General features: G+C 50.9%; 1 protein-coding gene across 7 annotated transcripts in view; it reads left to right on the top strand.

Moving 5' to 3' along the window:
• PRKCA (protein kinase C alpha) overlaps nt 1-27,165 on the top strand; it is a 301,651-nt gene that overhangs the window by 164,750 nt on the left and 109,736 nt on the right. The gene's annotated exons all lie outside the window — the stretch shown is intronic.

Genomic DNA, 27,165 nt, shown 5'->3' with positions numbered 1-27,165 from the left:
CGCTGCGCTCCTGAGGCTGGAGCTCCTTGTGCAAAGTGGGGCACCTCCCCCACCACTTGGCGCCTCAGCCGCATGGGTCCCCACCAGCCTGTGGCAGACAAGAGCCACACAAGGAGGGAAGCAGTTATGCTGAAAGTCAGGTAAAAACATCACCCCTTTGTACCACGGCTGCTGTTTTGGGGGTCACGGAACAAACATACAAAGATGTGTAATCACCTGGTTTATGATCAGTCCTGGGTGTTCATTGGGTGTTCATGTTGAAGCTGAAACTCCAATACTTTGGCCCCCTGATGCGAAGAACCCACTCATTTGAAAAGACCCTGATGCTGGGAAAGATTGAGGGCAGGAGGAGAAGGGGACGACAGAGGGTGAGATGGTCGGATGGCATCAGTGACTCAGTGGACATGAGTTTGGGTCAACTCTGGGAGTTGGTGATGGTCAGAGAGGCCTGGCGTGCTGCAGTTCATGGGGTCACAAAGACTCGGACACAACTGAGTGACTGAACTGAACGGATGATTCTTTTTGAGCCTTAAGATTCCCATCTGTGTGTGCTCCTCAGTTATCAATTAAATGTCAGCGTCCTAAGTCTGCGTGAGCCTCAGACACACTGTTGGGTCACACAGCAGATTTTTACAGATAGTTTGACCACATTTGTTCTGCGTGAGGCTGATAACCTGCCAATGGGAGCCCCATGGGGTGAGTTCAGTGTCAGGCATTGACAGAGGCCTTCAGCTCTTGCTGCAGTTACTTTGGGGACTATATGAAGACATGGAGGGGAAAGTTATTTCATGCTTTTGAAACTTACAAGTTCATGTTTAAAGATGTTACATGGAGTGGACCAAACCAAAGAACTTCCTAGGTGGCCTTTTGGTAAAGAGCCCGCCTGCCAACACAGGAGACGTGAGAAACCTGGGTCTGATCCCTGGATCAGGAAGATCCCCTGGAAGAAGACATGGCAATCCACTCCAGTACTCTTGGGAAATCCCACGGACAGAGGAGCCTGGCGGGCTACAGCCCATGGGGTTGCAAAGAGTCAGACACAATGGAGCACAGCACAGGACCGAGCCAAACATTTTTTTTTTTTCCTAACCTTAAAATCATAGAGAGATTATGAGATTGTTCTGGGTCAGCATGAAAAACGGGCTGTTTTGTTTCTCTCTTCGTCTGCCTGGGATTTCCACACTGTGTTTTGCAGTCAGTTTACTGAGGTCGTGGATGTCAGCTTCAGACTGGCAGGAGTTCTGCGCCAGTTTCTATTGACACCCATGGATGGTCCTTGGCCTGAAGAGTTTTCTGTGTGTGGATGAGAGATGGACAACTGGTAAACCTCAGGCAGGCCAGTAATAAAGCCGGAGCATGGAAATCCCCAATGAACATTACTGAGCACATGAAGGGGAGAGCAGGGGGGTTATTTATGCCCAAAGGAAACTTCTTGGGAAAATGCTCCAGTTAAACTCCCAGGGGCAGGGCGGAGCACTCACAGCACAGCATGCTTGCGTGCTCAGTGGTGTCCAGCATTGACCCCATGGACTGTAGCCCGCCAGACTCCTCTGTCCGTGGGGTTCTCCAGGCAAAAACACTGAAGCGGGTTGTCATTCCCTTCTCCAGGGGATCTTCCCAACCCAGGGATCGGACTGAACTCAGGTTTCCTGCTGCTCCTGCATTGCAGGCAAATTCTTTACCCACTGAGCCACCTGGCAGAGCCTTAGAAATTTTGGAGACTATTCAGAAACCGCAAGCTGGCGGGGGGGTTCCCCTGAAGAGGCCTATGGTCAGAGATGAAAGCTGGAAAAATAAGTGGGAGCAGACTGCAGAGAGCTGATCCTCACCTGCTGTTGTGTTAAGTGTTGTGTTTGTTTGCCTTGAAAAAAATACCAGCATGCTATTAAATGATAAAGTACTGATTAACATACATTTTTGTTTTCTCAAATTAAAATTGCATCTTATCTGGCAGGCCATTTCATTCTAGAGCATGCATCTAATTTTCTCAGGATGGGGGTAGCATTTTAAAGACAGAATTTGATGAGTCAATGAGGCCTTTTCAAATAAATTACTGTACTTGGAAAATGTGATCTTTATGAGATATAATACCTTGGAGTTACAGCTAAAGAGTCAATTATTGTTTCGTGTCCAGGCATCCAATTAAAGTTGAATTGGACTGTCATTTCCATGCGCTTTCTGAAGCTGCGCACTTGCGTACTTCCTACTCTTGTTTATAGTCAGTAAAGTATTTAACACAGTGTGGCTGAGTTAGCAGCTTCCCGGCGTAGCTGAGTTCTCCTGACGTATCATAAACTTTGCCTCCTAAACGGTCATCTGCTTCTTTCCTGTGATGGCAGATGTCTTTGGTGAATGAAGCCGAAGATATTTATGTAAAATATAACTGGGGGAGGGAGCTTCCTTACAGCAGTTCACAGGTACCAGTTGAAAGCTCACTGGAAAGACCCCGATGCTGGGAAAGAGTGCGGGCAGGAGGAGAGGCGGGTGACAGAGGCTGAGATGGAGACCCCGATGCTGGGAAAGAGTGCGGGCAGGAGGAGAGGCGGGTGACAGAGGCTGAGATGGAGACCCCGATGCTGGGAAAGAGTGCGGGCAGGAGGAGAGGCGGGTGACAGAGGCTGAGACAGAGACCCCGATGCTGGGAAAGAGTGCGGGCAGGAGGAGAAGCGGGTGACAGAGGCTGAGACGGCTGGGTGGCATCACTGACACACTGCGTGTGAGTCTGAGCAAGCTCCGGGAGATGGTGAAGGGCAGGGAGGCCTGGCGAGCTGCAGTCCACGGGGTCGCATAACTTAGTGGCTGAACAACAACAACGGTCCGATTTTAACCAGGCAGGGAGCAGAAACCACAGATCTCATACAAATCATATGTAGCGTTCATGTGGGCTCTTCTGGTGGTGGTTCTGACCCGAATTATCTCAAGTGGCAGGAATGCAGACCACTTGCCAATGAGAGAGAGATGCGGATTTTCCACTCCAAAGTTTTGTTCCTTAGCTACAAGAAAGAAATACTCAATTGTCTCCTGTGTTGCCGTTTCCCCCACCGCCTCTCAGTGGCAGTGAGCAGGGTCTGTTCCTTCTTGGTGGCGATACAGATAGAATTCATTCTGAGCACAAACAAAAAGCCAAAGGGGGTTGTGAAATCCAGAACGAAGGATGTTCACGGCAGCGAACGCCCGCTCTCCTGACCCACCACCATCCTCTCCCCAAATTAAACTCCTCTGAAACCCCCTCCACGTTTCTCTTTAGAGAGACTCTTTGGACCTCGGGTCTCCACTGGAACAGCTTGGAAGGTTACCCCAGCTTCCCTTTGGGGTATTTTCAGTGTCTCGGATGCGCTTCTGACCTGCACTGGGTTTCTGCCCTTTCTTCCTGGGGAGAGTAGCAGCCAAGAGGGGAGAAGAGGTCACGGGGGGTCATGGGGTTGAAACTGCAGCCTGAGACCACCATCTGGTCCTGACCTGAGAGTCTCCTGGGAGGCTGATATTCTTGGATGTAGACTGTTGATTCTCCTGACAGGTGAAAATTCCGTCTCGGCCTAAGGAAGCCTCTAGGAACAGGAGCGGGAGGAGGGAGACGTTCGTGCGGGGGCTGGGGAGGGGCGGCCCTCAGCCCTCGTCAGCCTGCAGGGTGCAGGCACAGGGACCTGGGACGCCAGCCGCTCGCACAAGGGCAGACAGTCCTGGCGGTGGTGGTGTTTTGTTTCGTCTTTGTTGTTTGTTTTTTTTTTCTTTGCATCAGTTTTTATTTATTTTTTGCTCACACGCTGTAGCAAGTAGGATCTTAGTTCCCTGACCAGGGATCAAAACTGCACCCTCAGAACTTTTTCCTTTTTTCCTTTATTGAAATGTATCTTCCACGTTATAAAATGCACAGACCTTAAGTGTAAAGTGTGATGAGTTCTGAAAAGTATATAAGAGTTAAAAAATTGTAATAACGTGGGCCATGGGGTTCTTTAAATGCCAAATGCTGTAGATTTGTGTCAACACTGATGTATTCGTCATCTTTGCTGCCTAACAAATCACCCCAAGGCTTAGTGGCTTCAAGTAACAGTGTTTGTGACCTCAGGGGTTCACAGGGCAGGAGGGCAGGTGCCTCTCAGGGTCTCTCAAGGACCATGGTTCCAGAGTTGGCTAGGGTCTCCTCATCCCAGGGCTTGACTGGGTGAGGGTCTGAGTCCACGCTGGCTCCCGTGACTGCTGGCAGGGTCGCTTCTCACGGCTGTTGGACAGAGAAGCTCAGTCCCTCACCTCACGGGCTTTGCGCTTGTTTCCCCAAATCGTGCCGTGTCAGGAGAGAAATGCCAACGAAAGCAGGAAACGCCAGCAAGATTTCGGTCCGTCTCCTGTAAGCCAGTCACAGGCGACAGCCCAATACTTGGCCTCGTTCCACTAATGAGTAACCGTCACCGAGTCCAGCCCCGCTCACCCTCGAGGAGGGGAGTCCAAGGACAGCGTGGGCGCCAGGAGCGGACAGCTCCCCAGGGCTGGGTCGGAAGCCGCCCGTCACCGGGCAGAATAAAACGTGTCCCTCAGGTCTCTGATCCCAGGTGCGTCTTTTTAGTGGGACATCTGAACATAGAGAGATATAGAAAAAGCCCAAATTCCATAAAAATCTGATGAGTGATTTTAAATCATGAACTACCCTACCCTCAGATGTGGTTCCATCAAAGAATTGTTGTCTGAGAACAATACATGAAATACTTATGGAGCATTGATGGCAGTTGGCAGAGTCATCTGTCGCCTCCTGGCTCCCCCCCTTCCTCGATGTGTCTCCTGGGCTCCTCACTTGATTTACAAGTTTTTTCTAAATCCTCTGGAGGGAGGTGGGAAGAGCGTGCTTGACTGGGTCTCCCTGTGACATCTTACGGAAAAGCCCGAGCCCCATGATTTTAGACTGTCCTTAGGGGAAGGGTGTCCCCCTCCAGATGCTATTTAAGTTTAAAAAATATGTGAAATCCAAGAAGAATTCATCAAGTATTTCGTTTGTCAGACCTTGGCAGTGAACGCTACTTATTATTTTTTTGTTCCCATCGTTAAATACAGAGCCTTCCCGTTCATTTTGCCAAATGAATTTTCAGTTCTCCACCACCTTCTCCTAAAAGAAAGCGTTCAGTGAGAAGGCAGGCTCAGCTCAGCTCCGCCCAGGCCAGCCGTCCAAGGCGAGGCCCGCTTTGGGGCTGGGCTGTTGCTCCAAGGCCACCTCCAGGCGTTGAGTTTCTGTTTACTGCCTGGAAGCATTCCGTTTTGAACACATTTAAGTCTTTCACTGAAGGCCCTTTAAAAATTCAAGATTTAGTTTTTATCACCAGAAAACATTGATTAAATATGCATCTGCACCGGGAGCCATGTACAGTGAGTTTAACATCTGTGCTCCAAGGTCTGGGGAGGATCCCTTAAATTTTTTTTTTGTCACAGCGACAGTGTCCGTGGGCGTCGGGTGGCAGGAGCTATCCAGTTGCGTTTAGCCCATAATACATTATTTAAAGAGACGGTTGAAGAGTCAACTCCTGGAGCCACAGAAATGGAAATATTTAACCCAAGGAAGAGGGTGTGACGGTTTCAAAGCTATCTTTGTGTGAGTGTCCTCAGTCAGGTCCGACTCTTTGTGACCCTGTGGGCTGGGGCCCACCAGGCTCCTCTGTCCAGGGAATTTTCCCGGCAACAGTACTGGAGCAGGCTGCCGTCGCCTACTCCAGGGATATTCCTGACGTAGGGGTCAGACCTGTGTGTCTCTTGAGCCTCCTGCAATGGCAGGCAGATTCTTTACCACTAGGGCTACCTGCTAAGTCACTTCAGTCGTGTCCGACTCTGTGCGACTCCATAGACGGCACCCACCAGGCTCCCCCGTCCCTGGGATTCTCCAGGCAAGAACACTGGAGTGGGTTGCCATTTCCTTCTCCAGTGCATGAAAGTGAAAAGTGAAAGTGAAGTCGCTCAGTCGTGCCCAACTCTTCACGACCCCATGGACTGCAGCCCACCAGGCTCCTCCGTCATAGGGTTTTCCAGGCGAGAGGACTGGAGTGGGTGCCATCGCCTCCTCCAAGCGCCACCTGGGATGCCCCGAAGCTCTCTTTAGACCTTTGAGCTGCGATGGGTGAGGACAGGGTTCTGAGCCGCGATGGGTAAAGACAGGGTTCTGAGCTGCGATGGGTGAGGACAGGGCTCTGAGCCGCGATGGGTAAAGACAGGGCTTTGAGCCGCGATGGGTGAGGACAGGGTTCTGAGCCGTGATGGGTGAGGACAGGGTCTGAGCCGCGATGGGTAAGGACAGGGCTCTGAGCCGCGATGGGTGAGGAAAGGGTCTGCCTGGCTGCTCCCTGGGGAAGCACCACATGTGACCAGGGTGGGGACACGGAGACCAGTCTGAGTGACCACAGGACCATCCCTGCCAGCAGCCTGGAAGCTGGACTTGGTCATCTCTCAAGGTTGTCAGCCTCTGGTCTCCAGGAACACTCAGCTGAGTGGTTTCCTTCCCACTCTGCTGCAGGGGCTTGGCTCGCTGGCTGGAAATGGATCAGGGAGAACCCTCAGTGCCAGTCCCTCGGTCGTGTCCGACTCTGTGCGACCCCATGGACTGTAGCCCACCAGGCTCCCCCATCCCTGGGATTCCCAGGCAAGAAACTGGAGCGGCTTGCCATGACCCCTCCAGGGGATCTTCCCAACCCAGGATCCAACCTGGGTTTCCACATTGTGGGCAGATTCTTTCATGTCTGAGCCACCAGGGAACGGGTAGAATATTAGCTACAGGATTTCCAATATTTTTCAAGAGACTTGGGTGAGGATGTAATGAATTATTCAGAGATTCCTCTCTGTCAAGCAAGTTGCATAAAGACAGACAACTTGGTACAAATTGCAATTCTAAACTTATTAGTAATATATTTTATTCATGCACTCTACTTACAAGTGCCGATCACTGCTTGACACTTCTGAGCTCACTGATGGTCCCGCAGTTACTCTTTGAAATGGGTGCAAACTCCGACACAAAAAAACCCCAAAAAACAGAGTGATGTACCTGGTCTAATGGATTATTTAAGCCTTAAAAGTAAGAGGGGTGCATAAGGATTTTCAAATGCACAATTTCAATATAATTGTTGAACTGACTGCTCTCTCAGATACTGAAGTGTAGCTCCTGTTTTACACGGGGCTGGGGTTTTCTGACCCGTTTTAACAAAGGGCCAGGGTCTCTTTTGGGGTCTTTTGGAGCAGAGCCCACAGAGTTCTTCAGCAGACACAGTGGTGCTTCTCCCCAGACTGTCAGAATGTGGAGAACTGTTTTCCCAGTGTTTTTCCACTGCTTTCCCTAATGGATGGAGGGAGACCCACCCACCTCGGTAGATTTTCTGCAGGCCTGTGAGGTGGGAGTTAGCCAAGGAACAGCATTTGAGTTCATGTTCAAACAGATGCCGTAAGAGGCCAGTCTGGGGACTTCCCGGCAGTCCCGTGGGCATGACGACTCATTCCTGGGGAAGGGGTGGTGGGGAGGATTGGGAGGCTGGGACTGACACTCAGACACTATTGATCCTGCGCATAAGACAGAGTGCTAGTGAGAAACTCGGAGAGCACGGGAAACTCCGCTCAGTACTCTGGTGACCCAAGTGGGAAGGAAATTCAAAAGTAGAGGGGATACATGTATACGTGTGGCTGGTTCATGCTGCCGTACACTAGAAACTAACACAGCAAAAGTAGAGGCTATATATCTATCAGTTCAGTTCAGTTCAGTCGCTCAGTCATGTCCGACTCTTTGTAACCCCATGCACTGCAGCATGCCAGGCCTCCCTGTCCATCACCAACTCCCAGAGCTTACCCAAACTCATGTCCATTGAGTTGGTGATGCCATCCAACCACCTCATCCTCTGTCGTCCCCTTCTCCTCCTGTCTTCAATTTTGCCCAGCATCAGGGTCTTTCCAAATGAGTCAGCTCTTTGTATCAGGTGGCCAAATTATTGGAGTTTCAGCTTTAACATCAGTCCTTCCAATGAACACCCAGGGCTGATCTCCTTTAGGATGGACTGGTTGGATCTCCTTGCAGTCCAAGGGACTCTCAAGAGTCTTCTCCAACACCACAGTTCAAAAGCATCAATTCTTCAGTGCTCAGCTTTCTTTATAGTCCAACTCTCACATCCATACATGATCAATTCTTCAGTGCTCAGCTTTCTTTATAGTCCAACTCTCACATCCATACATGACCACTGGAAAAACCATAGCTTTGACTAGACGGACCTGTGTTGGCAAAGTAACATCTCTGCTTTTTAATAATGCTATCTAGGTTGGTCATAACTTTTCTTCCAAGGAGCAAGCGTCTTTTAATTTCATGGCTGCAGTCACCATCTGCAGTGATTTTGGAGCCCCCCAAAATAAAGTCTGTCACTGTTTCCACTGTTTCCCCATCTATTTGCCATGAAGTGATGGGGCCAGATGCCATGATCTTAGTTTTCTGAATGTTGAGTTTTAAGCCAACTTTTTCACTCTCCTCTTTCACTTTTTTCAAGAGGCTCTTTAGTTCATCTTCGCTTTCTGCCATAAGGGTGGTGTCATCTGCATATCTGAGGTTATTAATATTTCTCCCGGCAATCTTGATGCCAGCTTGTGCTTCATCCAGCCCGGCATTTCTCATGGTGTACTCTGAATGTAAGTTAAATAATCAGGGTGACAATATACAGCCTTGACGTACTCCTTTTCCTATTTGGAACCAGTCTGTTGTTCCATGTCCAGTTCTAACTGTTGCTTCCTGACCTGCATACAAATTTCTCAAGAGGCAGGTCAGGTGGTCCGGTATTCCTATCTCTTCACGAATTTTCCAGGGTTTGTTGTGATCCACACAGTCAAAGGCTTTGGCATAGTCAATAAAGCAGTAGTTTTTCTGGAACTCTCTAGCTTTTTTGATTGTCCAACGGATGTTGGCAATTTGATCTCTGGTTCCTCCGCCTTTTCTAAATCCAGCCTGAACATCTAGAAGTTCACGGTTCATGTACTATTGAAACCTGGCTTGGAGAATTTTGAGCATTACTTTAGTAGCATGTGAGATGAGTATAATTTGTGTGGTAGTTTGAGCATTCTTTGGCATTGCCTTTCTTTAGGAATATATGTATACATATGGCTGATTCACTCTGCTGTACAGTAGAAACTAACACATTGTCAGACCCCAAGCTCCCAGTGCAGGGGGCACAGGCTTGATCCCTGGTCAGGGAACTAAGATCCTGAGTGCTCGAGATGTGGCCAGAAAAACAGGACACAGTCTGGATGCTCGTTTGTGCGCCTATGATAGGCCAGACCATTTCACTCCGTTGTTCCTACGGTCCCACCACCTGCGTTTTGTGGGTGTTTTATCTTTCTCACTTGCAGTCAGAAGGATGGGATCCCGTGGCCCATCTGAGCAGGCGAGGCCACCGCCCCATGTGGTCGGAGTGTCTCGGCGGGCACGCACATCCTCCAGTGTCCGGGGCCTCAGGGTGCAGCTACCGACTCTGCATAAAGCCGCTGGCTGCCAGACCCTGAGATGTTCAGGGACTTCGCAGCCCTCGCCCAGGACAGCTGTGCACCCAGCGTCCCCGGAACGTGGCGGGGCCCTCCCCGCTGGCTTCAGAGCCCAGGCGCACGGTTGTGGGTTTGGTTGGTGCTGCGTTCAGGCCCTGGGTGTTTTATCTGACAGCAGCTGCGCATCGGGCACCATGAAGATGGTGAAGGGCATGAGCAGACATTCCCTTCCTGAGGCCATGGTCCAGGTCAGGGGTCCCCAGGCTCCGGGATCTAAGGTCTGACGGTCTGAGGTGGCACAGATGTAGCAATGACAGAGATAGAGTGCACAGTAAAGCCAGTATGCTTGATCCGTCCCAAAACCACCCTCCACGCCCGCTGTCTGTGGACGAGTCGTCGTCCACACCACCGGGCCTGGTGCCAAAGGGCTGGGTACGGTTGGACCGTGGCGAGACGCTGCAGAGAGTCGTGCCGCTGGCGCTGGTGGGAGGCAAGAGGGCCTTTGTCCTGGGGCGGGGGCACAGCTCTGCTGGGGTCGGGCCTCACTCCCACTTGGGTGCGGGTGGGGGTGGGACGTGAGAGGAGCAGTGGGGTGACCAATGAGGGTAAAGGCCCCCCCGGTGATGGCAGCAGAGTTCCAGGTCGTCCCTTGGAGGTCATGACAGGGGTGGCTCCGGCTGGACCCACTCTCCGTCGATGTCCAAAGCTTCTTACTAGAGACAGATGGACGGGTCCCTGCAGACGGGCAAGGCGGGGCAGTGCCGGGAAGCCGGGCACTGGGACGGACTTGGTCCTGGAGCAGCTCCCTGCCCCCTTAATCTCACCCTTGAACTGCGCCATCCCTCTGGGTTCTGGGGGACCAGCTCGCCGACCCTCACCTCTGGACCCATTATAACTCTTGTACTGGGAGCCTTGGGCAAAGGAGCCCTGGAGTCAGACTGTCTGTGGGGGCGGATCCTTAACAGCCCTGCCTTAGAGCCAAGGAAGCTGAGTTCAGAGGGGTGGGGGTGATTCAGCCCAGATCCGTGGGCAGATTCAGGCACAGCTGCAGAGAAGCCCTGGGCAGAAGCGCCCTTACCTTCTTTTCCTGAGAATTTTGTGTTGATGCTTTTGGAAATCTTCGTGAACTCCTTCTCGCATCTAATATTTTAAAAATCCTTTTGGAATTAATTTGGTTAAGGATTAAGCCAGTTAGAACCCCAGGACTGTTTCAAGTAAACAGCTCAAAAGTGAAATGTTGGTGGAACCCGGCTCATTCCCCTGTGTGCCGGCGCGGTAATTGGGCTCCGGTCTCTCCATGAGAAGCCAAGCAGCTTCAGGTCTAATGAGTCCTGGCCACCGGGCCAGAGATATTTGGGGATTCACGGTGGACAGCGATTCTGTGTCGTTCCCCTGCTTTTCCTTTAATAATCCCTAGACTGTAGGACGGCCCGAGGAGCCCGGGGGCACGGAGCTGGGGGCTCTGACAGAGGGCGGTGGGGGTGTCACAGTGAATGACCCCCGTTCAGATCGGGACGGAAGGTTTAATTTAGGGCGTTGTTCTTCTTCGAGGAGGATGTGCCCCCAAAACACAGCAAATCGGTCGTTTGCGCTTGAAGAGCCAGAAGGCAGGCGCGGGCAGGGCTTCTTCCGCCTCCGGAGATGCGAAGCGCACAGGCGCATTTTGAATGCCCAGGAGAGGTGTGTGGTGGTAAATCCAGGATGTAGAGAAAGGGTCAGGAGACCTTGGCTGGGCCCGGAGGCAATCAAGAAAACGAGCAAATGAGAATGCAATTTAAAATATAAAATCCAAACGGAAATTGATGCCATTTCTGTGAAACATTGGGAACATTCCATAGTCATTGCTCGTCAGGCTCAGGGAAATATAAAAGGTTGTCTGTGTTTCAGGCCCGTCGGGGTATTCTTTTTTTTTTTTTTTTTTTTTTTGAGGCGTATTTGGTGTCTGCAGAAGCTTCCCCAAGTTGTGAAGCAGCTCAGTGTAGTGGGGAGACCTGGGCTGGGGGTCTGCAACCCCGAGTGCCCTGTGTGACCCTGGGCATGTCACCCGACCTCCCAGAATCCTTGTTTACGCATCTGTGAAATAGGAGCAACAGCATGAGTCCATCTGCTGCTTGGAAATGCTGAAAGTCCGAGGAGATGCTGTACAGAACAGTGGTTTGCAGGCTGTGTACCCCCATTCAGAGGAAGTCCGAACCTCCTCCCAGCTCTGGTTTTTAAGTTCAGGCTGCACATTCAAATCACTTTGTAGGATTTAAAAATATGCTGGGCCCACCTCTGGTGTTTTTCTTTCATGTGGTCTGGGTTGGTGCCAGGCCTTGGAGGCTTTCAAAGCACGTAGGTAATTCTTCTGTGCAGCTTGGCTGAGAAGCTGGGGCCTGACAGGAGGCGGGTTTGGGGGCCGGGTGGCCTGGGCTTTTGAGGGGGTCCGTCATAGGTCCAGAGAGATTGTCGGCTGTCACCCCACAGGATTCTGCCTTCTCCTCTGCTCAGCTCCACCCCTTTCAGATCTTCCCTGCAGGTTATCTCATTGAAATATGGATTCAGGACTTTCCTGGTAGTCAAGCAGTTAAAAATCTGTCTACCAGTGTAGGGGACCCGGGTTCAGTCCCTGGTCTGGGAGGATCCCACGTGCTGTGGAGCAGCTGAGCCCGGGAGCCACACCTGCTGAACCCAAGCCCTCGAGTCTGTGCTCTTCAGCCAGAGAAGAGCCCCCGGGAGAAGCCCACCCACAGCTGGGGAGCAGCCCCTGTTCACCGCAGAGCAGAAAGCCTGTGTGCACCAGCGAAGACCCAACACAGCGGAGATTTTTTTTGAAAAAAGAAACTATGGATTCAGCCAAAGCCTTAGGGCTTCAAAGTCCTAACAAGGCAACTGCCTGAGAAGTGGGCCTGTGGAGAACAAGAGCTACTGTTTCCCTCAAAATGTATCATTTTAAACTATTCTGAAGCCTGTTAAATTAGTCTGGTGAGATTAGTCTGATGGAGCAGGAGCAGGGTAGCTGTTCACAGAGGATCATTTTCACATGCTTTTTAATTCAGTCAAGAGATCTCGTGTTTACCAACTGAGTCGGAGTTTAAATTCTTGAGTACAGAATTCATTAGCCCGTTTTAATGAAGAAATCCAGCTTCCTTGTCGGTGTGTTGGCTGAACTCAAAGAGCTCAATGCTGCTTTGACTTGTAAACATCGCACTTCAACAGGCAGAGGAGAGCCACATGTCACCCTTGAGGCAGGGTAACAGCTTTAATTGTGTGACCGAGAATGTACGTTCTCTAATCAGAAGAGAGGGAATCCTCGAATTTATAGTATCACTCAGGGTGTGTCATTTCCATACCCAGGGATGATGCCTCTCTCAAAAATAAGGTGTGTGAGCCAGCAACTCCATATCTGAGTGTATAGCCAAAACAAAAGAATCGTACTGAGTGAAGTAAGATAGAGAAGGAGAAATATCACATGACATCCTTTATATGTGGAATCTAAAAAGAAATAATGCAAATGTGTTGATAAACTGATATTTATATTGCAAAACGAAAAAGAACCAGGGTCTTGAAAAGATCTTTGCACACCTGTGTCCTTGGCAGCATCAGTGACAGCAGACACGAGGTGGGAGCAGCCCCAGTGTCCACCAGCAGACGGACAGACAGATGAGATGTGGTCCGCCCACGTGGTGCAGTAGTGTTTAGCCTTAAAAAGGAAGCGAATTCTGGGACCTCCCTGGTGGCTCAGTGGTGAGCAGCCCAAGTGTCCACCAGCAGACGGACGGAGAGATGAGATGTGGTCCGTGCACACGGTGCAGTAGTAGTCAGCCTTAAAAAGGAAGTGAATTCTGGGACCTCCCTGGTGGCTCAGTGGTTAAGGCTCTGAGCGCCCATTGCAGGGGCCTGGGTTTGATCCCTCGCTGAGGAACTAAGACCCCATATGTCGCAGGTGCAGCCAAAAAACGGGCAAATTTGACACATGCTGTAACACAGAGGAACCTTGAAGATGTCGTGCTAAGTGAAAAGCCAGTCACAAAAGGACAAATAGTGTATGATTTCATTTCCCTGAGCAGTCAGATCCATAGACACAAAGTGGAGCAGTGAGGCCTGGGGGCCTGGGGGAGAGGGTCGCGAAGACTTCACGTGAACTTGTTGTTAGTTCCAGTTGGGGGTGATGACAACGTTCTGGGAGTGGATGGAAGCAATGGTTGCACAGCATACTTAATGCTGTGCAAGGTGGAGGTCCTTAACACCACTGTGCTGATCACTTTAAAATGGTTTCAACGGTTATATGTTTTACCACAGTAAAAAAAAAAAAAAAAAACCACCAGGAAAGCAACGGTGAAGGAGCAGGTGTATCTTCAGGTCTTCTCTGCCTGGTTCGGGACGGCTCCACCCTGCAGCTGTTGGCAAACCCTGCAGTGTTTTGGCAGCCTGGCAGCCTGGTGCTGCCTGTTGCTTAAAGGTGTACGAGAGAAGTAGCCATTTCTCAGATGCATCAGGGCAACCTGGGAGGCACCCAGCACGTGATGGAGACAAACAGAAGGAAAGCCGCCACTGGTCCAGGTCACCCCTCCCCAGAGAGGCACCCAGGACTCTTCTAGGGCCCGCGAGTCTTTTGTGTCCACCAGCTGGTGTTCTCAGATACTCCAGTGTATGCGAAATATATTTTTAAAACTTAGTATATGTTCCGTCCTGTGAGAAATGCTCTAAATGGAACAACTTAAGAGGTTTATTGCACGCTAAGTCACTTCAGTTGTGTCTGATTCTTTGTGACCCCATGGACTGTAGCCCTCGGGGCTCCTCTGTCCATGGGATTCTCCAGGCAAGAACACTGGAGTGGGTTGCCATGCCCTCCTCCAGGGGATCTTCCCAACCCTGGGGTTCAACCCGCATCTCTTTTGTCTCCTGCATGAGCAGGACTGAACCACCTGGGAAGCCCCAGCATTAGCCCTGTTTTGGGGGTGACCAAAATGAGGGCAGAGAACAGTTAGTTGTCCACAGCACATGGCTGGGAACAAACCAGGGAGGCAGGACTCACCTGGGATTCAGCTGTCTGCAAGCCAGGTGGGCAGTGCTTTGTCTGTCCCGGACGCATGGTCTCTGGGGCAGAGCGAGTGTCCACGAGTCAGCTCAGGGAGGCTTTGACAGAGGGACTTTTTTTTTCTTTGATTCAGGATGGAATGATGATTTCCCCATGGTTTCTGGGGAGTCCACCAGCTGTTGTAGCTTCTTCATACTGTACGCGTGTTGAAAGCTGATCGGCTATTGTAGGGGCAGCGTTCTCGGATTTACAGAGAATTGGGAGGCGGTTTCCATGTCACCATCCCTCGCACTGTTTGCTCCATTCCTCACACCCTGCGTTGCGTGGTGTCTCTGTTATAATTGAGCCAGTGTTGATACGTTGTTATTACGTTGACTGAAGTTCGAGAGTACATTAGGCTCCCCTCCTTGTGTTGTATCTATCAGTCTTATCTGTCAGTCTGTGGGTTGTGACCAAGGCGGCTCACGTGTGTCCATCATCACTGTCCTACAGAGTGCTTTCGCTGCCCTGGAGGTCCTCCGTGCGCCTGCTCCTCTCTCTTCCCTTAACTCCTGGAAGTCACTGGTCTTTTTATTGTCTCCATAGTTTTGCCTCTTCTGGAAAGTCTCATAGTTGCAATCAGACAGTCGTTAGCCTTTTCACATTGGCTTCTTTCACCGTTTTGGTGTTCAGTCACTAAGTCATGTCCAACTCTTTGAGGCCCCGTGGACTGCAGCACACCAGGGTTCCCTGTCCTTCACCATCTCCCGCAGTTTGCTTAAACTCACATCCATTGAGTTGATGATGTCATCCAACCATCTCATCCTCTGTTGCCACTTCTTCTGTACTCAGTCTTTCCCAGCATCAGGGTCTTTTCCAATGAATTTGCTCTACACATCGGGTGGGCAGAGTATTGGAGCTTCAGCATCAGTCCTTCCAGTGAATATTCAGGGTTGATTTCCTTTAGGATTGACTGGTTTGACCTCCTTGCAGTCCAAGGGGCTTGACTTGACATTCTTGAATTCAATTATATTCAAACTTAAATGTGCTAAAACCCACGAAGTCGTGGGTCTTTGTTTCTTTAAGTCACTAACTTATCTCAAGTATTTGAACAGTGCATGGCTTGAAGGAGTGTGGTAGACAAGCATTCTTTTTCTAGCAGACCTGCTCAGTGCAATGTAACATGAGCCACATAGGTAAGTTAAATTATTCTAGTAGGCACATTTCAAAAATAAGAAACTGGTACAATGTTAATATGGAGAAGGCAGTGGCACCCCACTCCAGTACTCTTGCCTGGAGAATCCCATGGATGGAGGAGCCTGGTGGGCTGCCGTCTGTGGGGTCACACAGAGTCGGACACGACTGAAGCGACTTCACTTTCATTTTTCACTCTCATGCATTGGAGAAGGAAATGGCAACCCACTCCAGTGTTCTTGCCTGGAGAATCCCAGGGACGGAGGAGCCTGGTGGGCTGCTGTCTCTGGGGTCACACAGAGTCGGACACGACTGAAGTGACTCAGTAGGAGCAGCACAATGTCAATATACTTCATTTAATCCAGTGTATTTAAAAACCTGTCATTTCCTCAATAATCACTGTTAAGCTATTAATGATACTTCACGTTCTTGTTTACAGGATGTCTTTGAAATCTGATATGTATTTTTCACAGACATCACAGGCAACTCCTTTCAGACCACCCACACTGCAAGTGCCCCGGCATCACAGGACCCGCAGCTCCCAAACTGGCTGGCACAGCCCCAGAGTCTGGATTCTTCAGACCCAAGTCAACAGGGCAAATAGAATGGTATTTTTCATGGCCCTTCTTAGCTCAGGACATCAAGAGTGAAATCTGTAGGAAACCAAAAAAAATTTTTTTTTTTAACTTGAAAGCAACCAAAATGTCCTTCAGCGGGTGGCTGGATAAACTGTGACCCATCCAGACGTGGATCATTATTGAGTGATAAAAAGAAAGAGCTCTCAAGTGATGCTAGAAAGAGCTGTCAGCCATGAAAAGACAGGGAGGAACCTACAGATGCGAGAGTCAGACCACAGAGAAGGCTGAGCACCGAAGAACTGCTGCTTTCCAATTGTGGTGCTGGAGAGGGCTCTTGAGTCCCTCGGCCGACAACTGTCTTCTCTTGTGAGTGGGAGTCCACGCTGTACCTGGCGTGTAACACATGCAAAAGGCAAGCCTTTCTTCTGTTGTAGGTCAGTGTCAAAGAGTAAGGAGGCTGCGTGGGTGACATTGAACTCCTGTCCTCATCCCCTCTGTGCAGTGTGAAAAATTCAGGATGCATGTAGGCAGCTCCTTTCTCAGAATATGAAATGTCAGTTTTGAGCACACAGGAGAGGGCGCTGTGGTGACTGAATGAAAAGACCAGGAGAGGGCGCTGTGGTGACTAAAAGACCAGGTGGGCAGGACCTGGTGCGGCCTCAGGACAACTTCCAGAAAGGTCCCTAGTGGCTGTGGCTGGGATGGCGCAGGAGACTGACCCCTGCTGGTGAGTTACCAGATTGACGACGTGAAGAAAGGCTGTTGCTGGTCCCAAAGAGGGCAAAGGTCCTCCCAGGCCACCTGCAGCTCTGCCCCCAGGCTACGCCTCGCACCCACTCCCTCCACACAGCTGCCACCTCCGTGCAGCGGCCAGGATGCTCTGGGGGATTGTGTGCTTAGTCACTCGGTCGTGGCCGACTGCAACCCCATGGACTGTAGCCCGCCAGGCTCCTCTGTCTGTGGGATTTTCCAGGCAAGAATACCAGAGTGGGTTCCCATGCCCTCCTCCAGGGGATCTTCCTGACCCAGGGATTGAACCCAGGTCTCCCACATTACTGGCGGATTCTTTACCAGCTGAGCCACCAGTTGGACCTGGCAGTTGGTAGATTTTTGGTTCCTCCCCTTCCCCAACCCAGGACCTGACTGCCCCCTCTCCCTGCCCTGCCCTCTGTTCCTCACGGTTTCAGGGAAATGGAAAGTGGCTCCTCCATAACAGCACATAAAGGGTGGGGTCAAAGGTTACCCCAGAACTAGACACATGATAACTTGATGCCAAGGTACTCCGTGATTTGGAAGGTTTCAGTGTGATGTTCATCTCAGAAATATTTGAAACTCTTCATATCTAAGAAATGAGCATCAGATGGGAGGAAGTCCAAAAATCTGAGTTCACGCCTTAACGGTGAGATAGCAGAGTCTTAGTGAGCCAGTGGATGAGGAAGGTAAAAAGCGATGAGTCACCGAGGACTGTTGTCTGTGTGTTCCCTGGAAAGTCACCAATAGAACATACAAAAGCACTAAACGTAAAGGAAAAGGTTAACATCCTGGGTGGTATGTGAAAATAGAAGGGCTTTCCTGGTGGCTCAGAGGGTAAAGAACCCGCCTGCAACACAGGAGACCCGGGTTCAATCCCTGGGTCAGGAAGATCCCCTGAAGAAGGAAATGGCAATCAGCTCCAGTATTCTTACCTGGGAAATCCATAGAGACAGGAGTCCATGGGGTCGCTAAGAGTCAGTCACGACGGGGTGACTAACGCTTTCACTCACTTTCAAAAACTAGAAATGCAGTCTCCTTTTCCACAGAGGTCAGCGTTTTCCCCTCTGGGTCCTGAGCTTGTTCTGGGCGGTGCTGTTGGGTGTCGCAGGTGAGAAAGGAGCCTGTGGATTAAGGAACAGAGTCTGGCTCTCACTCAGAAATGCACGTTTTATGTGAGGGCCTCAGAGACCAGGAAGGCTTGCCTTGCAGAAGTCTGATCATCTTTAACTTAGACAGCCCGTCACTGCTCCCCGAGACGCAAGGCTTTTTGGAATAGCTTTTGGGAAGTTAATGAAGTAGGGATGTTTTTTAAATGAAATTTAAGAAATGGACTTTGAGATACACAAGGAGTTCCTTGTGGTACAAAATGACATTATAATCTCTTCATTTTGAGATGATTTAAAAGTCATTTCCTCATGTTCTATTGTCTAAACTTACCAGCCAGGGAGATGAACACCTCTGTGTGAAGCGGCAGAACGGAGAGCACAGCGTTTCTTCCGGCTTTGGGCTTCTGCTCTCATGTGGTAACAGGACTTGCGCAAGGGTATTTAGGTGAAAACTTGGGGTCTTTGAGAGTTGTTTCTGTGTATGCCTAAGGTCAGCATGTTCATGGCTGTGTCTTCAACTGCTGAGCAGGGTGAGAGGGGAGGTGGATAGTCTTTTTATTAATTGAGGCTGGGACAATATAAAATCCATGTATAAAAAGTATCCTGAGTCCCACTGAGTCCCACTGAACACAAAACCCAATTCCAGATAGGTGGTAAGTCTAATTTTAAAACTGAAGGTTCTAGAAAATCAAATGGCAGAGAAGAATATGTGTTTAAACAGAGGAGGAAAAGCACCAACCACAAAAAGGAGAAGATGAACATATTGGAGCACGATAAAATTGAGAGCTTCTCTTCATTAAGACATTGAGAGAGGGAACGGCAAGGGAGGGATGAGGGAAGATGTTGCACGTACTGAAGTGCTTGCATCCAGAATAAAAGAACTCCTACAGAACAGTCACGGAAAAACAGTCTGCTGGAAGACAGGAAGTGAACCTGCATACTTTGTACAGGAAGGTGCAAAATTGCACAATAAATGGGGAGATGTGGGACCTCAGTAATCATCTGCTGCTGCTGCTGCTAAGTCGCTTCAGTCGTGTCCGACTCTGTGCGACCCCATAGACGGCAGCCCACCAGGCTCCCCCGTCCCTGGGATTCTCCAGGCAAGAACACTGGAGTGGGTTGCCATTTCCGTCTCCAGTGCATGAAAGGGAAAAGTGAAAGTGAAGTCACTCAGTCATGTCCGACTCTTCACGACCCCATGGACTGCAGCCTACCAGGCTCCTCCATCCATGGGATTTTCCAGGCAAGAGTACTGGAGTGGGGTGCCATTGCCTTCTCCATCAGTAATCATCAGGGGACTGCAAATCTGAAGCTGTAACAAGATAGCTGTACCTCTCATAAGAAAGAAAATAAAAAACACCCAGTCCTGGACTGGGGCAGCCGCTATGGAAACCCGTCAGTAACAACCCTGGGACCCAGCAGTTCTGCTCCGAGAGGCCTGCCCAGAAGAAACAGGCGCCCACCTGTCCCAAAAGCCAGGTGTTGGACACAGTGTCCTGAGCCGGAAACAGTCCAGCTGCTCCCCCCGGGCAGTGCCCCGTGTCTGCGTTGCCCTGTGGTGCAGCCGTGTGTCACGTTGCGTGAAAGTCCTGCTACGTGGGACAGAAACATGGTCTTGTGACTCCATATATGTAGAGCTTCCCTGGTCACTCAATGGAAAAGAACCTGCCTGGAATGCTGGAGACCTGGGTTCTATCCCTGGGTTGGGAAGATCCCCTGGAGGAGAGCATGGCAACCCCCTCCAGTATTCTTACCTGGAAAATCTCGTGGAGAGAGGAACCTGACGATCTATAGTCCATGGGGTCCCAAAGAGCGACTAACACTTTCACTTTCACATGTTGGGTTGGCTTGAAAGTTTGTTCGGGATTTTCAATAATAGCTTACGAAAAACCAGAACAAATTTTTTGGCCAGCTCAATGTATAAAGTTGAATAAAAGTCAAAACTCGCCAATACTGCTTTCAGGGGACGGTGGCTGCCTGGAAGAGGCCCTGGGGTTCTGACTGTTGGTCGAGCTGTGGACACACCAGGAGGGGCTCACGGGACAGGGCGGGGTGTGCACACACCAGGAGGGGCTCACAGGACAGGGCGGGGTGTGGGCACACCAGGAGGGGCTCACGGGACAGGGCGGGGTGTGCACACACCAGGAGGGGCTCACAGGACAGGGCGGGCTGTGCGCACACCAGGAGGGGCTCACGGGACAGGGTGTCAGGGTGTGCGCACACCAGGAGGGGCTCACGGGACAGGGTGTCAGGGTGTGCGCACACCAGGAGGGGCTCATGGGATGGGGCGGGGTGTGCGCACACCAGGAGAGGCTCACGCGACAGGGTGTTGGGGTGTGCACACACCAGGAGGGGCTCACGCGACAGGGCGGGGTGTGCACACACCAGGAGGGGCTCACGCGACAGGGCGGGGTGTGCACACACCAGGAGGGGCTCACGCGACAGGGCGGGGTGTGCACACACCAGGAGGGGCTCACGCGACAGGGTGGGGTGTGCACACACCAGGAGGGGCTCACGGGACAGGGCGGGGTGTGCACACACCAGGAGGGGCTCATGGGACAGGGTGTCGGGGTGTGCACACACCAGGAGGGGCTCATGGGACAGGGTGTCGGGGTGTGCACACACCAGGAAGAGCTCATGGAATGGGGTGGGGTGTGGACACACCAGGAGGAGCTCACGGGACGGGGCGGGGTGTGGGTTGTGACCTGTGCGTGTGGTGAATGTGTTGTTGGTGTTAACGGAGGTTTGTTTTAGCAACGCCTTCAGGGGGGGCCTTGGGTTTGCTTCTGTTGTTGTTGGGTTGCTCGGTCATGTCTGACTCTGACTGGAGGCCCCTCTGTCCACAGACGTCTCCAGGCAAGAACACTGGAGTCGGTTGCCATTTTCCACGCCGGGGATCTTCCTGACCCAGACTCCTTTAGTGTCTCAGGAAAGAGAGCTCGATTATGGCATTGCCAAAACGCTTGGTCGAGAAAGACTTTCAGTTCTTTCAGGCTTCCCCGCCATCCTTTTCAGTTTTGGCGCATTTCTTCTTGTTAATAAAATTATACGCATGTCTTAATAGAGCCACTTGGTTGGAGCTGAGGACTTAGTTATAAACTTTCCCACCCGAATGGTGGGAACCGAATTTTCGCCACGATTGACATCGCGCTGAATCCAGCGGGACGGGCTCTGGGCTGGAAGCCGGGAGCCCTGGTCCTGTTTCAGCCTCCAGTCCTGTTGGGGCTGGGGGGAGGCGCTCTCCCAGGTGCCCGCCCCCCATCTCAGACAGTGGTCAAGCTGCCCGTGGACGTCGCGCCCTGTGTCTGAGGCTGCGGGCGTGAAGCGAGGTGAACCGCGCGCAGTTTGTAAACTGTGACAGTGGAGTCGTACGTCTGCAGCATGGTTCACACGTCCCAGTGAGCTGCTAATCACACACACGTGTCCTAAATTTCCTTATTAAAGGCTCAGACACATGAGGTGTGAAAACCAAAGCACAGTCAAAAGCAGTCCGTGCAGTGGAGGAATTTTGGAGAAATTTTAATGTGTAGAATTCTGTTGTCCCGGTCACATTGCAGATCGCGTGCACTTATTTCTGTGTTTTCATGTTATTGGCAGGCCACGCGGGATGGCTGGGTATACAGGAGAGGAGCTACTTCAGGGAATTTTGGGGCTGTGTTATATTTCTTTTCCTTCTTTTGGCCACACCTCACAGCTTACGGGATCTCACTTCCTTTCCTGTGTGCCCGCTCAGTCACTTCAGTCGTGTCTGACTCTGCGACCCCATGGACTGCAGCCCACCAGGCTCCTCTGTCCATGGGATTCTCCAGGCAAGAACACTGGTGTGGATTACCATGCTCTCGCCAGTGGAAGACCCAGGGATTGAACCTGTGTCTCTTGCATCTCCTGCATTGCAGATGGATTCTTTACTGCTGCACCTCCCGGGGAGCCCCGCACTTCCTTGACCAGAGGTCAAACTTGGCCCTTGGCAGTGACTGTACAGAGTCCTGGGCCACCAGGGAATTCCCTTTCTCTAAAGTAATTTTTGTCAGTATATACAGATGTGTTTAGGACTTCCCAAGTTTGGGTAAACTCCAGGAGTTGTTGATGGACAGGGAGGCCTGGTGTGCTGCGGTTCATGGAGTCGCAAAGAGTCAGACACGACCGAGCGACTGAACTGAACTGAAGGACTTCCCGGGTGGCTCAGTAGTGAAGAATCCCCCTGCAGTGCAGGAGACGCAGAAGACTCTGGTTCAGTCCTGGGTCAGGAAGATCCCCTGGAGGAGAGCATGGCAACCCACTCCAGTATTCTTGCCTGGAGACTCCCATGGACAGAGGAGCCTGGCGGGCTACAGTCCATGGAGTCACAAAGAGTCAGACACGACTGAAGCAGCTAAGTAACTGAAGTGACGGAACACACACACACACACACACACACACTCACGTTTAAATTTAATTATTTGCCTGTTAACGAATCATTATGCCCCATTAGGAGTGAAGTTTCACACTGCATAATCAGTTTAACTCTTATCACCGATGCTTGGAATGTTCTTTTTGATGGAAGAAAAAGCTAATTTGGAACCTTTAGTCAAATGAATTGATCAGAAGAAATATATCTAACTGAGGAGAAGAAAACCCACAGCTTAATTGTTCATTTTAATTGAACAACCTTCCTGAGTGAATTCTTTGAAGATGGTTGCTCTCAGAAAATAGACTATTGATTCAGGCCAGGGGGGTTAGAATTGTTGTTCAGCAGCAGACATATATTCCTGCAAATACACCCTTCCGCTGAACCTTTATATATATGATAGATAAAGGGAGGTCGCTGTGTTTGACGCAGGGAGTCGGCGGGTAGGTCTGTTTGACTGAGTGGAAAGCTGGGGTAGCCGTTTCTCCGTGTTACAGCGTGGGGCCCGTTCATTCCGTGTGCTGGGGCTTGGCGTCCGTGTCCATGGGGAGTGGGCTCTTTAGCACTGATGGGGATGCAAGCTGAAGGAAGTCAGGGCCTGTGGTCCAGCCTTCTGGGATCTTGGACTCAGCCAAACCCCTAATACCTCTCGGTGTGATAGATTAACCTCCAGTTGAATTTATAGTTTTCAGAACAAACATTGTGCTTTGAGTACCTTTGAAAAATACCAATAACGACTTCAGGAAAACCCCCAGCATGAAGCAAGTTTCTCGAAATTCTGACCTGAAGTGTAGCGTTTCCTCCTCGCCACGCTGGAAGAGCTTTCGAGGACTGCTGGCGTTAAAAAGGACACAGTTGTTTTTATGAGTTTGGGGGAAAACCTGTTCTGTCTGCAGAGGAACTTTTCCATGAATCTCTCAAGACGTTTTTTGAGAAACACTTGGCTTAAGAGTTGAACCAGTGGTGTAACTGGGAAATGAGAAGGTCATTACAGCGCGCGCCAGCCTTCTTCCAAGGCGAGCTCACCAGTCAGGAGGTGGTGTCACGGCCCTGCCCTCGGCAGACGAGCCCGTGCTTCTGAAATGCCCTGGCGTTATACGAGTAGAAGATGAGGCATTTTGAACCAGTAAAGAGAGAACAACCTTGGAATCTCAGACTGTATCTCTAATACCCCCAAGAACTCCTGATCTGTTCCCCTCCTGCTGAAATTGGAGACACTTAGGTTATCAATCTGTTAGAACAGAAAGAAAAAAGGAGTATCTAAATACAACCTTCTTTTCTCCCCCTCAGTCTGAAAGTGTCTTTTCTTTTTTTTTTAAATGGTGCTCAGTACAGAAAATTCTGACAATGTCAAATGTGAAGAATAAATAAAAAGTAACTCGAACTTCAGGGGATGGGTTATTAGAAAAATGTTTATGAGCATTTATAACAAAACATAACTCTCCTCTTTGACTTTGTGCTTTGCTAATATTAGCCTCCTAGGTAGTATTTTTCATTTAAAAGGACCATGGCCGCCCACCAGCACATACACCCTGCTCACAGAAGTATTCCACCTTCTCAGAAGATGAAATACTGCTTGTAAATAAACATCTAGAGAAACAGACTCGAGGGTAGGAAAGCATGTAAAATAAGACCCTCCTTATTAAACTAATGAAATCACAGTGCCCTGGGTCGATAAGGGAGATGAAATACACCTTGCATCTTGTCTGTGGCCTGTGAGTTCACAATGCCTTTTTGGAGATGAATCTGGCAAAATGTAGGGGCTTCCCTGGTGGCTGTGATGGTAAAGAGTGTGCCTGCAATGCAGAAGATTGGAGTTTGATCCCTGGTTTGGGAAGATCCCCTGGAGAAGGGAATGGCTACCCTACTGCCATATTCTCGCCTACGGAATCCTATGGACTGAGGAGCCTGGCGGGCCACAGTGCATAGGGTTGCAAAGAGTCAGCCACAACTTCGTGCCCACAACATCATCCAGTAGCTGAAAGTGAAAGTTGCTCAGTCGTGTCCAACTCTTTGTAACCCCATGGACTGCAGCATGCCAGGCTTCCCTGTCCATCACCAACTCCTGGAGCTTGCTCAAACTCATGTCCATCGAGTCGGTGATGCCATCCAACCATCTCATCCTCTGTTGTCCCCTTCTCCTCCTGCCTTCAATCTTTTCCAGCATCAGGGTCTTTTCCAGTGAGTCGGCTCTTTGCATCAGGTGGCCAAAGTATTGGAGTTTCAGCTTCAGCATCAGTCCTTCCAATGAATATTCAGGACTGGATTCCTTTAGGATGGACTGGTCTGATCTCCTTGCAGTCCAAGGAATCTCAAGAGTCTTCTCCAACACCACAGTTCAAAAGCATCAATTCTTCAGCACTCAGCTTTCTTTATGGTCCAACTCTCACATCCGTGCATGACCACTGGAACAACCATAGCTTTGTCTAGACGGACCTTTGTGCAAAGGTGGCTAGGAAGACTGTGTCACAGCACGGAAAACCACTCACAGCCCAGTGTTAACACTAGGATGCCGGTCTCACGTGTGTCATTGCTGTACCTTGATGAAGGATGTTTGCATCGAGGAATGAACCAATATTCCTTTTCAGTCACAGCACCAGCTTCTGTGGTGACTGACAAGGCGCAAAGCAGCTTGGATTCCAGCCTCATGAAGTTAATTTCAAGCATGAGAAAGACTTAAGCCCCTACTTACAGATATCATTACGATGAAGGGAGAGCTGGAGTGGTTCGGGGCCACTGTCTAATTTGAAGTAAAGGCCTTTTGAAGCGCCAAAGTCTGTGGCCCTTCACTCCTCCTGTAATTTTCTCCCTACTGATTTTTGCAGGGTGCTTGAGGACCTTTTTCACGCTGAAATTTCATTTCTGCTGTTCACAGGACAAGGGAAATTTGATATCCATGTACAACTTGACCAGACTCGAAATCTCATTTGATTGCCGAGCTTGTCGTGTACAAATGAGCAGATTGGGGCCTCAGGAGGGTAGGCAGGGGGGCTGGGCTGGGTTCCGGGGCCTGGAGGTGGTCACGAAGTGGGGGTGCTTCCTGCTCTCATTTCTGTCCCCGCACAGCTGGGGACTGTTCCTCCGCAGAGAGCAGTGGCTCGTGGTCTCAGCAGTCTGCAGTCAGAGGGTTTAAAGGACGGTGAAAGACCCTTGGGCCCAGAGCACCCGGGCGTCAACGTCCCAGAGACCAGGGTGACCAGGGTGGGGGCAGTCGCTTTTGCATTCTTGGCGCCATCATCAGGGCCTTTGTTGAATCCGGCTGAGTCAGCTTCGCCAGAGTCTGAGCGCCCTCGAGGGCTGATGGAGACCCCATCCCCACCACCCCCGTGATGTCCTGGCCTGCCTTCCGCGAGCATCCTATTAGGTGGGTTCAGCCAAGCCCCACTCCCTCCTGCGTGATGGTCCTTTTTGGAAGTTTTCCGTCCGTGACCCCCGCCTGCTCTTCGGCTGAGTCCCCACTCCCCCTTGTTGTTCAGAGTTGACCCCTCCCCACCCTCCCCCACAGCAGTGGCCCCCGCCCACTGCCACGGCCCCGGGCGCCCGCTGTGCCAGTTCAAGCATCATGAATGACTCTGAGCTTAGACCCTGAATGAAATCAATTCCTTGTGGGGAACCCCAGTCTGTGATTAAAGCTAAAATTTCCATTTCCTTAATAGACGATGGAGCAGCCTCACATCCTTGAGGAGCCAGGAGGTTTCCTGACGGTTGGCCGGTCCACCCCAGCCGTGTTCCCACTCTGATCGCTGGGACCCCAGAGCTCTGCTGTGCTCGGGGAGCCAGCAGGGTGGGGTGGACAGGGGCTGGCCCTCCTGTCTCTCCCTGTGGGCCTTCGTACCCCAGTTGTGCGCGGAGACCACGGGGCAGTGTGTGGGCTGGGACCCCCAGGGCTCCCTGCCTTCTTGACCCCTCAGAGGTCTGAGAACAAACACATCAGCTTCTGCAGAGCCAAGTGTGCGATGCCAGCCACTTACATATATTTATATGAGCGTCTACTGATCTTCGGGACTTCCCTGGTAGCTCAGCTGGTGAAGAATCGTCCCACAGCGCAGGAGACCTGGTTCCATTCCTGGTTCGGGAAGACCCGATGGAGAAGGGATAGGCTACCCACTGCAGTATTCTTGGGCTTCCCCGGTGGCTCAGCTGGTAAAGAATCCACCTGCAATGCAGGAGACCTGGGTTCGATCCCTGGGTTGGGAAGATCCCCTGGAGAAGATAAAGGCTTCCCACTCCAGTGTTCTGGCCTGGAGATTTCCATGGACTCTATAGTCCACGGGGTAGCAAAGAGTCGGACACGCCTGAGCGACTTTCACTCCCACTGACCTTCAGAACCAAGCGTTTCACATGCGTGCAGCTCAGTGGGTTTTCAGCAGCGGAACCGCCCGTGCCACCTGCGCCAGCCCTCCTCTCTGTGCCCCCGCAGGAAGGTGATGGCGCTCCTCACCCACGGGCTGGATTAGCTCTGCCTGTGTTTGAACTTCATACGGATGGACTCACACGGTCTGCAGGACAACGTACATCTTGGGTGAAATTTGGGGTGTTGATTTTTTCTGTAATTCTCAGCTTATCACGTGTTCCTAGAAGTAGGTGGAACGTTTGTCTCTGCCGCATCCTCTAAACTCTATGGCCCAGGGCGGATGCGGCTGTAGGCGAGGCCCAGAACCCAGGGGCTCCAAT

This window comes from Bos grunniens, chromosome 19 (genome assembly GCF_055505025.1).
Source record: "Bos grunniens cultivar Pamir isolate PY7600 chromosome 19, Bosgru_T2T1.0, whole genome shotgun sequence".
In the NCBI taxonomy this organism is placed as follows: domain Eukaryota; kingdom Metazoa; phylum Chordata; class Mammalia; order Artiodactyla; family Bovidae; genus Bos; species Bos grunniens.
The sequence above is the reverse complement of the archived record's forward strand: the minus strand, read 5'-3'. Positions and strand labels throughout refer to the sequence as shown.